Genomic DNA, 15,535 nt, shown 5'->3' on the forward strand with positions numbered 1-15,535 from the left:
GGTGAAGATTAAAAAAGAAAAAGCATCAACCAAGGAATGCATAAATAAGTGGAACAACAAACCAGTGTTTCTCTCTCTCCCTTCCTCTCTTTCTCTCTAAAATCAATTAAAATTTGAAATTTAAAAATATTTATCAAAGAAACTCCAGTATTTCGACCAATGGCACTGAGACCGTACCATCCAATAAGAAACCATATCCTCATTTGCATATTTACGTACCAATCATAGTGGCTCCATAACAACCAATCAGGACAATGCAATTAGAACTAATCAAACTGCAAACTTGGAGTCCTCATTTCCATTCAAATGGACAATTAGTGGCCAGGGCAGGAGCTTACTCTACATAAGCCAGCTTTGTGTGTGGGAGTGCATTTTAGCTTTTCTCTGGAGGCTCTATTACCCTGGTTTGCAAACTGTATTACCTGAGTAAAGTTTCTCTTTTTATTACACCCCAGATAGGGGACTCCAGTTGGTACTGGATTGGTGGAAGTGACCTTTTGTGTTGGACTGGAATTGCCAATTTTCCAAAATTTGTACCTGTTTATACGATCCGAAATGTATGAGAGTTCCAGTCACTCCGTGTCCTTATCAATACTTGATATTGTATATCTTTTTTAATTTTAGATGTTCTGATGGTTGTAAAATGATATCACATTGTGGTTTTAATTTGCATTTCCCTGATGACTAATGAAGTTAGACATCTTTTCAGATTTATTTACCATTTCGATTGCCTCTTTTGGGAAGTCACAGAATTCAGGCCTCTTGTTTACGTTTCTAATGTGTGTCCTGTATTTTCTTATTGGTCATCCCTATCATCCATTTAATCCCTGTATGTCATTTTTCAGAGATATTGTTATAGCTTCTTTTGTTTTTTCAGGGTATTTTACTCTGTTAATGTTGTTTCTTGATGAACAAAAATTCTTAGTGTAATTAAATTTCTCAAAAAATTTTTATGGCCAGATTTTTTTTTTTTGGGCCAGATTAAGAGGATACAGATATTTCAGATACACTGAGGTCACTGATGAAGATATTTTGTTTTTCTCTGAACGCTTTATTGCCTTATCTTTCGCATTTAGAATTGTCGCCCACCAGGAACTGATTTTTGTATATGCTATAATTAAGGGTTAAGACCCTTTTTTCCCCCAACTTTATCTTCAAATGACCTTTGTTGAGATTTTTTGAGAAGCAGCATAAATACTTTGATAAAAGTTGAGTCATTCTCTTCTAGCATGAGTTCAAATCCTGCCCAAAGAAGACTAAAAAAGCATTTTAAGACCATTTTTTCCTTCCTGGTTCACCATATGGTTTCCAGTACAATAAAGCAGGTAGGAGTTTCTGTTGAGATCTCCATAAGCTGAGAGTCATATCTACTAGAATTAGGTAGAAGTGTTACATGCAATAACGGCACAGTAATACTTGTAAATTATTAATGATGGGTTAGTTACCAGTTTATGTTCTGTGAGAAAGTTGGGGTGATTGGAGAAAGATATAGATCTGATGATATCTAGTTTTTTGTTTGTTTGCTTTTTAATATATTTTTATTGATTTCAGAGATGAAGAGAGAGACATCAGTGACAGAGAATCATTGACTGGCTGCCTCCTGCATGCCCCCTACTGGGGATTGAGCAACCTGGGCTTGTGCCCTGACTGGCAATAGAACCATGACCTCCTGGTTCATAGGTCAGTGTTCAACCACTGAGTCACACCGGCCAGGCCTGATGACATCTAGTTTTGAACTTTATATGAAAGGTTTATTAAAAATTAAGTTTAATAATAATATTGCCTTACATTTACAGAAAAGTTTATATAGTACTTTTCATTTACACTATTTCATTTTGATTCTTATGGTAACTAGCATTGCAAGGTTTTCAAGACAGATACTGTTCCAGTTTAACAGAGGAAGAAACCTCACATCAGTTAATTAGTTTTGTCAATATTTTGACAAAACAGATAACTTAATAGTCTTATTTCTCTAACCAACCATCTTTACAAGACTGCTCTAGGCAAATTAAACTAGAGATACAGACAGCCGCAAAATATGATTTATTCTTTCAAGGGATATAAAGCTTCAGTGTTTAATCAAAACCAAATATTTTAAGTCTGATGAATGAGCTGGAGCTCTGGAGGGGTTTCGGCTCACAGAGCTTGATAATCTCACATTTTCTTATTGTCTTCTTTTTACAACCATCAATTGGATTAGCTCTTGATGATGCTTAATCTCTTTTTCTAGCACTTTACAAAATGAACTCAGTATTTGATGTCTGCTAGCAAACAGACATAGAACCTAAATTCAATTATATAATAAAATGGACATAAAAACTGGTAAGAATTTAATTCTAAAAGTATAACTCAGAGGTCATCAAATTTGTATTATGCTACTCAACTGCAAGCTCCTGGCAGTTGGTGGGTAAAGGGACTGTGTATATAATTTTTGTTTTTTCCTAGAGTAGCCTACAGTGAATTGCACATAATGAACATCGGTGGTCTGTATGAACTAATAATGATCTCAAGTAGAAAAGTTAAAGTTATTTCTACCAATGGTAGATTTTTAATAAAAAAATATCTAAATAAAAATTCATTAAAAGACACAAAGTTAAATCATCCAGGGCCATGCATAACAGCATGCGATACAGTAATGGATCAAGGTTCTTGATACCTGACAGAGATGCATGGTACTTGCTATGGTGGTTCTGGCAGAACTGGACTAAAACAGACATTCTGAGCTGCTTTTATGTTCTCCTTTACTGTTCCTCCTGGGGATTTCAAACTACTTGGGTTTTTAAAACTACTACTACTTAGTTAAATGAATGCAGAAAGATGTGACCTAAACCACCGTCACTTCAACTGTGTACTACAATATTCTGACAACAGTGTTCTTCTGACTATATAGAACCAAATCTACAGCTTTTTAAAAAATTTTTATTTTATATTTTTTTATTGATTTCAGAGAGGAAGGAAGAGGGAGAGAGAGATAGAAACATCAATGATGAGAGAGAATCATTGATTGGCTGCCTCCTGCACGCCCTCTGCTGGGGATTGAGCCCACAACCTGGGCATGTGCCCTTGACCAGAATTGAACCTGGGACCCTTCAGTCCATAGGCCAATGCTCTATCCACTGAGCCAAACTTGTTAGGGCTACTGCTTTTCTTTTTTAATATATTTTTTATTGACTAAAATATTACATATGTGTCCTTATCCCCACGTTATCCCCTACCCCCCCACCCCCCGCTCATGCTCTCACCCCCCCCCCCCATTGTCTGTGTCCATTGGTTAGGCCTATATGCTTCCATATAAGTCCTTTGGTTGATCTCTCCCCCTTACCCTCCCCCTCCCCTACCTTCCCTCCAAGGCCCGAAAGTCCAATCAATGCCTCTCGGTCTCTGGATCAGTCCTTGTTCATCAGTTTATGTTGTTCATTATATTCCACAAATGAGTGAGATCATGTGGTATTTATCCCTTAAAGGATATCCTTCAGCATTTCATATAATCCTGGTTTGGTGGATGAACTCCTTTAGCTTTTCCTTATCTGTGAAGCTCTTTATTTGATCTTCAATTCTGAGTGATAGCTTTGCTGGATAAAGTAATCTTGGTTGTAGGTTCTTGGCATTCATCACTTTGAATATTTCTTGCCACTCTCTTCTGGTCTGCAAAGTTTCTGTTGAGAAATCAGCTGACAGTCGTATGGGTACTCCCTTGTAGGTAACTAACTGTTTTTCTCTTGCTGCTTTTAAGATTCTCTCTTTGTCTTTTGCTCTTGGCATTTTAATTATGATGTGTCTTGGTGTGGTCCTCTTTGGATTCCTTTTGTTTGGGGTTCTCTGTGCTTCCTGGACTTGTAAGTGTATTTCTTTCATCAGGTAGGGGAAGTTTTCTGACATGATTTCTTCAAATAGGCTTTCAGTATCTTGCTCTCTCTCATCTTCTGGCACCCCTATAATTCGGATGTTGGTACGCTTGAAGTTGTCCCAGAGGCTCCTTACACTATCTTCATATTTTTGGATTCTTTTTTTGTTTTGCTTTTCCGGATAGGTGTTTTTTGCTTCTTAGTATTTCAGATCTTTGACTTGATTCTTGGGATCCTCTTGTCTGCTGTTGGATCTCTGTATATTATTTTTTATTTCAGTCAGTGTATGTTTAATTTCTGACTGGTCCTTTTCCATTTTTTTGGCCTTCTCATTAAGATCCTTGAAGGTCTCACTAAGTTCCTCGGAGGTTTGTAGGAGATTCTTGAGTAACCTTATAACTGTGGATATGAACTCTATGTCCTCCATTAGTTTGCTTTCCTCCATTTCTTTCATTTGTGACATGTTTCTTTGTCTTCGCATTTTTGGCTGACTGCGAGGACCCACTGTGTCTATAAGAACTGCTGTGCTGGAGACACCCTTATGTGGTAGGACTTGCTTCAGTGGGGCTTTGGTGCTCACTGAGTCTGCTTCTTGAGTGTGTCCCTTATAGATGTGAGGAGTTGAAATCTAGTATCTGACCCAGAGTACCCTGGCTCCTGGATCTCCAATTCAACTACTGTGTGGGTCCACCCAGCAGGGGCTATAGCAATATCAACAGATTTCTCCTCTTTGTTTTGAGTTTGGAAGTTTTGGAGCTCTCTGATTCACTGCAGTTTGTTAGGCTGCAAAAGCGCAGGTGCCTCCTTTGTGCTGCTGAGCACAGCTTGGGAGGGGATGTAAATTGAGTGGGGCAGGGTCTCAGAGCGTCCCAAGGGCGGGGCAAACAGCAATGGTGTGTCCGCGACCCCACGACTCCAACTCCGAGACTCCCCGAGTGCCGCACGCCCTCACAGCAACAACGATCCCTGCGAGCAGCTCTGTGAGAAAGTCACCCTCGCTTTCCCACCCGCTGCAAGACAGTCCCCGTAGGAGCCTGGGACCCCAGCGTCTCGCTGTAAATGAGTTCAGTGCGTTCGAGAGCTTTGTCCCCTTCGGATTGAAAGAAACCGTGCACCCAGGTGCAGCAGCCTTGCGCGCGCCTCCGTACCTCTGTTCTTGGCGCCTCTCCCCTCCTACTCGGTCTCAGTGCGCTTTTTTCTTTCCTTCTGGCTGTAGAACTTCCACTTGGTCAGCTTTCCCGTGGTTCTGGATGATACCTGTTTTGTCTTATAGTTGGGGTTTTAATGTTGTTGTGGGGGGGCAGCATGTACAGGTTTGTACCTTATGCCGCCATCTTAGTTCTCTATCTCAAAGTCAGGGCAACTGCTTTTTTTTTTTTTTTTTTATAGTAGAGATGACAATTCCTATGTTTTAACCTGTTTAGTTAATCAAGTATAGAATGATGTGTTTATTCCTGGCTCTATTATTGAGTAAGTTATAAGATAATAGGATATGATAAAGATCTCTTCCTCCATTATCTAGAATTACCAGTATGTAGTAAATGATGGGATTAGATTTAGTTATGCTGATCCAACCTGGTTGTTTTATAGGTAAGGAGGAAACAGGCTTAAGTCACAGAGCTAGTCAGTAACAGCTATGAGTCAATTCCTGGTCTTACGAGCCCAACTCCAGTGCCCTGCCACTTTTAAACATATTAGGCTATAGTTTTAAAGAATCTCACCAAGTTAAAAGATACAGAATTTCTTTAAAGAAACAGAACATAACTTTTTAATAGTGTTTAATCCAATCCTAACCTCATTTTACTTTGATGACTCTGGAACTTAAAATACACAGTCCTTTTAAAAACTATTATGTACAGAGTTACAGAATAAAAGTATCTTGCCATTTCTAGCAAAATATGGATTGACAAAGAGCTTATGCCTTTAAAGTTTTTGAAATGGCTTATATAATAAGAGTTTAAGATATAAGCAACATAGTCTTTTTAATATTATTTATGAAGGTAGTACTGCTCAATAGAGAAGCTAAAAGATTATTGAACTGGGAGTCTTGAGACCTGTATTTGATACTGTCTCCAACTAGTTGTGTGATTTCAGACAAATGACCTACCTTCTCTGGGCTTTGGTTTGCTTATCTGTAAAATAAGGAAGTAGGACTAGAATTGTAACTATCTCTTCGGTGATTACTCTCATTAATGCAGAATGTGAGAAGTTAGGCAGAGTACATTTGCTGTCAGAAGTCCTCGGACATGAAAATGATCTGTGCCTAATATTCCTCATCTTGACACGACTAAGTAACCACAGACCAGCCAGCCAGCAATCAATCTCCATCTGTTGAACAGCCACTATTGTCCATGTATAGATGTCTGGAGACGGGCCAAGTTTTATTTTTGCCAGATACACTCTTGGCAAATATATATCCCTAGGGATGTCTGTTTAATTTTGTGGTACAGTACATGGTTTACTGAAAAAGAAAAGGAATGCTGAGCTATTTCATTCTAAATGGCTCTCAGAAATAGCTCATGTTCAGTTGTTTTCATACCCTCTATGTTCCAAGATGTTTTGAGGGTGGAGGTAAGCCAAAATGAAATGAAAAGAGGAAGGTGAGGAACCTTCCCCAGTATACGCTGACTCTGGAAATGAATTTGAATGGTGTTAAGTCATATGTGTGTTTACATATATTGAAAACTTCTGATATATGTATATAGTATTGAATATCTTCCCAGTTTTGTTGTTTTACTTTCCCATACTATATATCTGTTTAAAAATCTTAAAACTTCTTGATTCAATTCTCAATACTGTTAAGCATTTAATGCCCTTTATATGTGGTCCTTTCTTTTCTATCCAGCTGAACTAAGTTAACAAATACAGTTTTAGCATCTATGTGGGAGACACTGTGCAAAGGTAAAAAATAAAATCTAGCTTCTTGCAGATGTATAATATCATTGTTAATGTTAACTTGCCCAGGATTTTTTTTCCCCATGTAGAAACTTTTTCTGCTTTATACCATTCCACTTACACTTTTCTTGTGAAAGTTATCAGCGATCTTATTGCCACAGTCATCAGGCAGTTCTCAATCTTTCTTTTTTTTAAAATGTGTGTCTGTGTGTATTGTTGGCAGTATTACAGATGTCCCCCATTTCCCCCCCTCTTTTACCCCCCTCACCCAACCCCTGCCCCACCCCAGGCCTTCACCACACTATCATCTGTGTCCACGGGCTATGCATACATGTAAATAAGTTCTTTGATTAATCTTTTCCCATCTCCATACCGCCCCTCCCCCCTGAGATCTGTCAGTCTGTTCCATGCATCCATGCCTCTGGACCTATTTTGTTCATCAGTTTATTTTGTTCATTAGATTCCACATATAAGTGCTATCATGTGATATTTGTCTTCTCTGACCGGCTTATCTCACTCACCATAATATTCTCCAGGCCCATCTATGCTGTCACAAAGGGTAACAGATCCTTATTTATTACAGCTGCAAGATGTACCACAGCTTTTTAGCCACTGATGGGCACTTGGGCTGTTGTACTTTGCCTTTTATGACATTGGGTACTGTTGATTGTGCCTGCTTTCTTGACACTTTTTCCTTACTTAGTTTTTAGGTCTAGAAACTATTTTTATTTTCTATTTCTTCTTGGAACTTTTTTTTTTAAGGAATAAAGTTTTCATTCTGTTGATCATCATTTTAGGGCATTGTCTATTTTATTAGTTTCTGTCTTTATTATATTGCTTTCCTTCTCGCTTGGTTTCCACACACACACACCCATTTTGTTTATTTGTTTTGCTATTCTTCTTATAACTTCTTGGATGTTGTTTAGCTCTTTGATTTTAAAAAAATAGACTTTATTTTTTAGAGCATGTTTAGATTCTCAGCAAAGTTGATCGGAAAGTACAGAGAGTTCCCATATGCCCTGTATACATAGAGCCTTGCCTGCTATCCACATCCTGCACCACAGTGGTACATTTGTTACAGCTGATGAACCTACATTGGCATATCATTATCCCTCAAAGTCCAGTTTACTATAAGGTTCATTCCTGGTCTTGTAGTATATTCATTCTATAGGTTTGGACAACTGTGTGTGTGTGTGTGTGTGTGTGTGTGTGTAGATAAATGTAGATGTAGATGTAGATATGTAGATCCCACCATTATAATATCATATAAAGTAGTTTTACTGTCTGGCTGGTATGACTCAGTGGTTGAGTGTTGATCTATGAACTAGAAGGACACGGTTTGATTCCTGGTCGGGGCAAATGCCCCGGTTTGTGGGCTTGGTCCCCAGTGGGGGGCATGCAGGAAGCAGCCAGTCAATGATTCTTTCTCATCATTGGTGTTTCTATCTCTCTCTCCCTATCCTTTCCTCTCTGAAATAAATAAAACATATTTAAAAAATAAAGAAAGAAGTTTTACTGACCTAAAAAGCCTCTGTGCTCTACCTGTTCATACCGCCCTCCACCCTTGGTGCCCACTGTTCTTTGTACGCTCTCCATAGTTTTGCCTTTTTCTAGAATGTCATATAGTTGAAATAATGTAGCATGTAGCCTTTTCAGGTTGGCTTCTTTCACTTAATGATATTTATTTTAGGTTTCTCCATGGCTTTTCATCACTTGGTAGCAAATTTCTTTTTAAGATTGAATAATATTCCATTGTCTGGATGTACCCATTCAACTACTAAAGGATATCTTGTTTGCTTCCAAGTTTTGGCAACTATGAACAAAGTTGTTATAAACATCTGTGTTTTATGTGGACGTAAGTTTTCAGTTCATTTGGGTAAATACCAAGGAGCACCTTTGTTGTATTGTATAGTAAAGTACGTTTCATTTTATAAGAAACTGCCAAATTGTTTTCCAGAGTGGCTGTACCATTTTGCATCCCCACCAGCATTATGAAAGTTCTTGTTGCTCCACATCCTCACCAGTGTTTGGTATTGTTAGTGTTTTGAATTTTAACCATTCTAATAAAGGCATAGTGATCTCTCACTCTGATTTGCTGTTCCCTAGTGGCATAGGATGTGAGCATCTTTTCATGCACTTACCAGTATTTGCCATTTGTATATCTTTGGTGAGGTGCCTTCAGACCTTTTAATTCAGTTATTTTCAAATTTCTTTTCTGACCTGTGCCTTTAAGGCTATAGATTTCCCTGTTAATGCTTTAGTTGTTTATCTGTATGATTTGATCCCTTTGAATTTTGTTGAGACTTTCTCTATATTTCAGCACTAAAAACAACAAAACAGTTTCATGTGTGCTTGAAAATAACATATTTAGCAGTGTGAGGTGAGTGTTCTATATAGGTCAAGTTTCCTTATCATGTTTTCATGTTACTCAAATCTTTTCCAATTTTTCTGATGTTTTGTCTACTTATTGTGTCAATTATTGGGAGTGGTGTTAAAGTCTTACACAATTGCCATAACCGGTTTGGCTCAGTGGATAGAGTGTTGGCCTGCGGACTGAAGGGTCCCAGGTTCGAGTCTGGTCAAGGGCATGTACCTTGGTTGCGGGCACATCCCCAGTAGGAGGTGTGCAGGAGGCAGCTGATTGATGTTTCTCTCTCATCGATGTTTCTAACTCTCTTATCCCTCTCCCTTCCTCTCTGCAAAAAATCAAAATATATTTAAAAAAAGAAATCAGTGAGAGAAAAAGGACAGCACAGGTTACAGATCGTAGGCACGCCTTCTGACAAAAACAGACCCAAACTGTCTGGGTCCGCGTCCTGACTCTTAAAAAAAAAAAAAAAAAAGTCTTACACAATTATTGTGAATCTGCCTCTTTCTCCTTGTAGTTCTGTCATTTTTGCTTTATGTACCTTAAGATTATATAGTTAGGAGCATATTAATAAAAAATCTAATTAAAATCTTAAAAATAAAGTAAATATAAATTTATTAATTTTTTAAAAATAAAAGTGAGTATGTCTCGCAAAATATTCATTCAACAAACATATGTTCAATAACTACTATGTGCCAAATGGTGAAGTCCTGTAAGTAATAAATTATGTGAAACATTTTTTCAAAGACTATAGTCCAGTAGGGAAAGTATATCAATAATTGGGGTGATAATTGCTATGTCTGAAGGATGTATAGAGTGTTATAGGATGTTAGTTTGGATTGGGGATGGAAAAGGAGTAACAGAAATGGTTTCTCAGAAGTCATGCTTCATTTGAGATTTTTAGGGGAATGAGCACCTTGAGGAGATGATATTCAGTACAGACAAAATAACATCTAAAAAGGCATTGAGGTAAGAAACAGGATGGCACAGACAGGAAATTACAAAGAGTCTTTCCTTTGGAGGAATGTAAATCATGAAACTAAAGGGGTAGATAATATCATGAAGGGCCCTGTATATTAAATGAGTTAGAATTTGTACTTTATCCTGAAGGCTAAGGAAGGTTACTTAAGGTGGGTTTACTGATATGAGAAGATCCCTCCTGCTTTCTTCTCCAAATACAGGTGAAAGCTTAATAAAATATAACACCCCCCCCCAATATATATATATATATATATATATATATATATATATATATACTCCCTTCCCATTTTTTAAATTTAATTTTTATTTTTTGTTAATCTTCACCTGAGGATATTTTTCCATTGATTTTTAGAGAGAGTGGAAGGGAAAGGGAGAGACAGAGAGAAACATCTATGTGAGAGAGACGCATGGATTGGTTGCCTCCTACACACACTTGCAACCGAGGTACATGCCCTTGATGGAAATTGAACCCAGGACCCTTCAGTCCATGGGCTAATGCTCTATCCACTGAGCCAAACCAGCTAGCGCCCCAACTTTTTAAAAAAATACATAACAGAGCTTAAACGCAAGAAAAGGAAATATTCAGATACCAGAAATGAAAAGGAAACTAAAACTCAGACATGACAGGGAGCTAAAGCAAAATGGATCATGTGGAGCAGGAGTTGTCCTTTTAAGGGCTACATTAGGTGAGAGAATGCTTCAGTTCTTTGATAATCAGAAAATTGGAATTGATCTTTGTGTTTAAAGTTGGGAGCCACAGAGGTTCTTGAGGAAGGGAATACAGCAACTACACTCCTATTCCCAGCTTAAGGAATCAATAAAGTACTTGGAGCTGGGGTTTCAGGCCTTTGAGGAGTCAGGAATAGGGAATAGGGCTGATAGGAGGAGATGGCCAGTTACCCAAGCCTAACACAATCAGCTCATGGTATTTTACTAGCCACCATGCTTTGTCCAAGGTGGTTCTATATTCTCAAAATATGTTCAGGTGGCGTGAAGCCCAGGGCCATGTTTGATGGTTGGGTAGTGATAAAATCTCTCTTTCTCTGGATTTGGAGATGGAAGCATGTAACTCTGATACCTGCTGGTTCCATTTTGTGACAGTTTAGAAAATCAGCCTTAGGAAGAAGGTGAACCTCTGGAAGAGGGAATAGGGAATCAAAGAAACTGACTTTTGAGTGACAGCTTTGAGATGCTGATTCAAAACAGCACTGCATACTTTCAGCTTCTGATAATAGCATAATAGATTATTCACACTAATCTTCCACAGATGATGGTGTGTGTGTGTGTGTGTGTGTGTGTGTGTGAGTGTGTGTACACACTTAAACAAGTATTTGAAGACACTGCAAAGGAACCAAAGAAAAGAGAAACTTGGAAGGGAGGGAGGGTGGAGGAAGGGAGGAAGGCAGGCCTTTGAAGGCACTCCCCAGTTCATGCCTGATTCCATGGGGCAGTGGTTCTCAACCTTGGCTGCACATTAGAATCACCTGGGAATCTTTTTAAAATCCTGATTTCTGGGCCTCATACTCCGGAAATTCTGTTTCTTTGTTACTAATGTTGTGGCCCCACCCTATAACAAAGAAACAGAATTTCCGGAGGATGGGGCCCAGAAATCAGGATTTTAAAAAGATTCCCGGGTGATTCTAATGTGCAGCCAAGGTTGAGAACCACTGCCATAGGGAAAGGTGGTCATGGATAACAAGGTTCAGAACTAGCAGAGCAACCAGGAACTTAGGGGGGAAATCTTGGAAGGGAAGGAGTTACATAAAGATTAGTTCCCAAACCTGCATTTAAAATCTGTCAAACTCCTGTGTATGTGTGGGGTGGCCGCAGGGATTGCAATGAGGAAACAGTACTTGGAAGCTAAAAGATCTGAGCAGAGGTTTCATCAGTTGCTGTCAGGTGAAACAGTTTGAGCATACAGTCCAGCCAAATTAACTGCCTGCTAGGACAAAGATCAGTCTTCAGAGGAACGTAACAGAATCCAGAATCTTGACAACATATACATAATATATAATATCTAATTTTTAAAACTCATTAGACCTGTGAACAGAAAAATATGATCATACTCAAGAAAGAAAAGATGTCAATAACAAACCATGTTTGATGGTTGGATAGTGATAACCATCTCCAGGTTATCCAGGAAAGCCCAAATGTTCAAATTAGAAGCCCAGGACTTTAAAGCAGCCTTTATACATATGCTCAAGGACTAATAAGAAAAATATGTGTGTAATAATTGAACAGGTGAGAAATCTCAGCAGAGAAAGAGAATCTATTTTTTAAGTGAAAACTAGAGAACAAGGAAGTACAGCAACTGAAATGAAAAATAAACTGGGTGGGCTTAAATTTGGGTGTCAGGAAAAGTCAATTAATTTAAAGACAGATCAAGAGAATATATTCAAATTGAAGAGCAAGAAAGTAAAAAGATTCATGAAAACTAGACAGAGTCTCAGAGACTTCTTCAATAGTAGCAGGTGGTCTAATATACATGTAATTGTCGTCGCTAAAGGAGAGGAAAGAGAAAACGAGGCCAAAAATATTGAGAAACAACAGTAAATTGGCAAAAATATAAACTTACAGATCCAAGAAACACAGTAAACCACAAGATAAAATTATCTTTGTAATTTATTACAAAGATAACCACATTAGGTACATTTTAGTCACAGTGCTAAAATCTTGGCTGCAAGATCTTGAAAAAGAACACTTTTCACACAAGGAACCAATAATACAAAATTACAGCTGACTTTTAGCAGACCTGCACTATAAGAAATGCTAAAAGAAGTTTTTCAGGCTGAAAGGAAATGATACTAGTTGGCAACATACCTTCAGAAATGAATGAGGGTCAATAGAAGTGGTTAAAATGCGGAAAAATGAAAGACTAAATTATTTATTTTAGTCTCTTAATTTCTTTAAAAGAAACAGTAGTGGTTAAAGCAAATATTATAGTACTGTATTTTGGAGTTTATACCAATAGAACTAATGATTGGGATAAATAGAACTATGCTTTTACAAGATGTCAGTGTTTAATGTTTAGTGGTACAGTATTAACTCCAAATAGTGTTAAGTTCAATGTACACGTCTTCATCTCTAAAGCAACCAGTAAAAGAAAATGCAGAGTTCAGCTAAAAAGTCAGTGGGACCACAATAAGATACCAGTTTACACCCATTAAGATGGCTATAATAAAAAAGATGGTCAGTAACAGGTGTTGGCCAGGATGTGGAGAAATGGGAACTCTCATACATTGCTGATGGGAATGTAAATCGGTGTGGCTATTTTGAGAAAAGATTTGGCAGTTCTCCAACAACCTTAATATAGAGTTACATATGACCCAGTAGTTCCACTCTTAAGTATATACCTAAGAGAAATGAAAATGTACAGCTGCCGGGGTCCAGCCCCAGCAGGTCCAGGGGTCCCCAAAGGTGTGGACGGAGTCGGCGAAGAGGGAAAGACTCAGAGGCAGCATTCAGTTGATCAGCATGGTTGGGTTCTCTTGCCTGGTTCTATTGCCAGGTTCTGTAGGTTCTCCAGCCAGGTTCAGTCACCAGGTTCTAGTCAGGTTCTCTTGCCAATTTCTGTAGTCAGGTTCAGTCCAGGATCTTTTGCCATGTTCTCTCGCTAGGTTCTGAGGCCAGTTTCTGTCCAGGATCTTTTGCCATTTTCTCTCCAGAGAAGTTCTTCTGTCTCTAGAGAACGTTCTGTGTAGGTTCTGTGCCTAGGTTCTGTCTTCTTCTTTCTGTGTTCTAAGTTCTGTGTTCTAAGTTCTGTGTGTAGGTTCTGTCTCTCTTGGTTCTGTCTTCTTAGTTCTGAGTTCTAAGTTCTGTGTTCTAAGTTCTGTGTTCTTGCATCTGTATTTATACCAGTTGATTCCAATCCTATCAATCTCTATTCCAAAGGTTAGGGCGTTTCTTATCTCCATTCCAGGGAGTAAAGATTATGTAGCTTAAGCATGATTGTTCGTAGTTAAAGTGATTAATTACCCACCTGGCACTTAGTTAAGAGGTTTTATTCCCTCCCTAACTTCAGGGGAAAATCCTTACCTGGGAAAACAACCTTTCTCAGAGACCTTGGTTAAAACACATAGTGCCAAGAAGGTGAGCAAACATATTAAGAACAGTATGCCATATATGCCAGGTCCCTTGAAACAGCAAGCATGGACCGGCTCCCAGCATACAGCCATACAAAAAGATATATAGCCTGCCTGTTGCAAGCATCGACCTATGAACCAGGAGGTCACGGTTCAATTCCCAGTCAGGGCACATGCCTGAGTTGTGGGCTCTATCCCCATGAAGGGGAATGCAGGAGGCAGCTGATAATGATTCTCATCATTGATGTTTCTACCTCTCTCCCTCTTTCTCTCTGAAATAAAAATATATTTTAAAAAAACATTGACTTGTTTTTTCAAACAATTCACTTTAAGTGGGTAAATTGTATGGTATGTGAATTATATTTTAGTAAAGCTGTTTTTAAAAAGTGATTGGAAAGCCTGACCAGCGTGGATCAGTGGTTGAGTATCAGTCTATAAACCAGGAGGTCACGGTTCAATTCCCTGTCAGGGCACATGCCTGGGTTGTGAGCTCAATTCCAGGTGTGGGGTGTGCAGGAGGCAGCCGATCAATGATTCAATCTCATCATTAATGTTTCTATCTCTCTCTCCCTCTCCCTTCCTCTCTGAAATCAATAAAAATATATTAAATAAATAAATAAAAATCATTGTAGAAATACAAATGAAATACTAAACCCTTTTTTTCAGTTAACCCCAAAGGAGGAAAAAGAAAACAAACAAAAAAAAGAGAGACAAATAGAAAACAGATAGCAAAATGGCAACTCTAAAATCAACCAAATCAAATATAAATGTTAAACTAGCCGAGACCGGTTTGGCTCAGTGGATGGAGCATCGGCCTGCGGACTGAAGGGTCCCGGGTTCGATTCCGGTCAAGGGCATGTACCTGGGTTGCGGGCACATCCCCAGTGGGAGATGTGCGGGAGGCAGCTGATCGATGTTTCTCTCTCATCAATGTTTCCGGCTCTCTGTCTCTCTCCCTTCCTCTCTGTAGAAAATCAATGGAATATATTTTAAAAAAAAATGTTAAACTAAACACATCAGTTAAAAGGCACAGATTGTGAAACTGGATAAAAATTATGACCCAATTATAGGATGTCTGCAGGTGTGCATTTTTTTTTTTAAGATTTTTAATTGATTATCAGAGAGAGAGGAAGGGAGAGGGAGACAGAAACATTGATCGGCTGCCTGCTGCCTGCCTCCAACAGGGGATTGAGCCTGAAACCCGGGCATGTGCCCTGACCAGAAATTGAACCAGCAACCTTTTGGGTGCACAGGACAACACCCAACTGAGCCACTCTGGCCAGGCCAAGTATGTAATTTTTAAAACAAAGACATTAAGATTGAAAGTAAAAGAATGGAAAATGATGACATACTATGCAGACATG

General features: G+C 38.6%; 1 protein-coding gene across 1 annotated transcript in view; it reads left to right on the forward strand.

Annotated features, from left to right (window-relative positions):
* Positions 1-15,535, forward strand: part of DIPK1A (divergent protein kinase domain 1A) — a 125,158-nt gene that overhangs the window by 48,241 nt on the left and 61,382 nt on the right. The gene's annotated exons all lie outside the window — the stretch shown is intronic.

This window comes from Myotis nattereri (assembly GCF_964212035.1).
Source record: "Myotis nattereri genome assembly, chromosome: 3".
Lineage (NCBI taxonomy): Eukaryota > Metazoa > Chordata > Mammalia > Chiroptera > Vespertilionidae > Myotis > Myotis nattereri.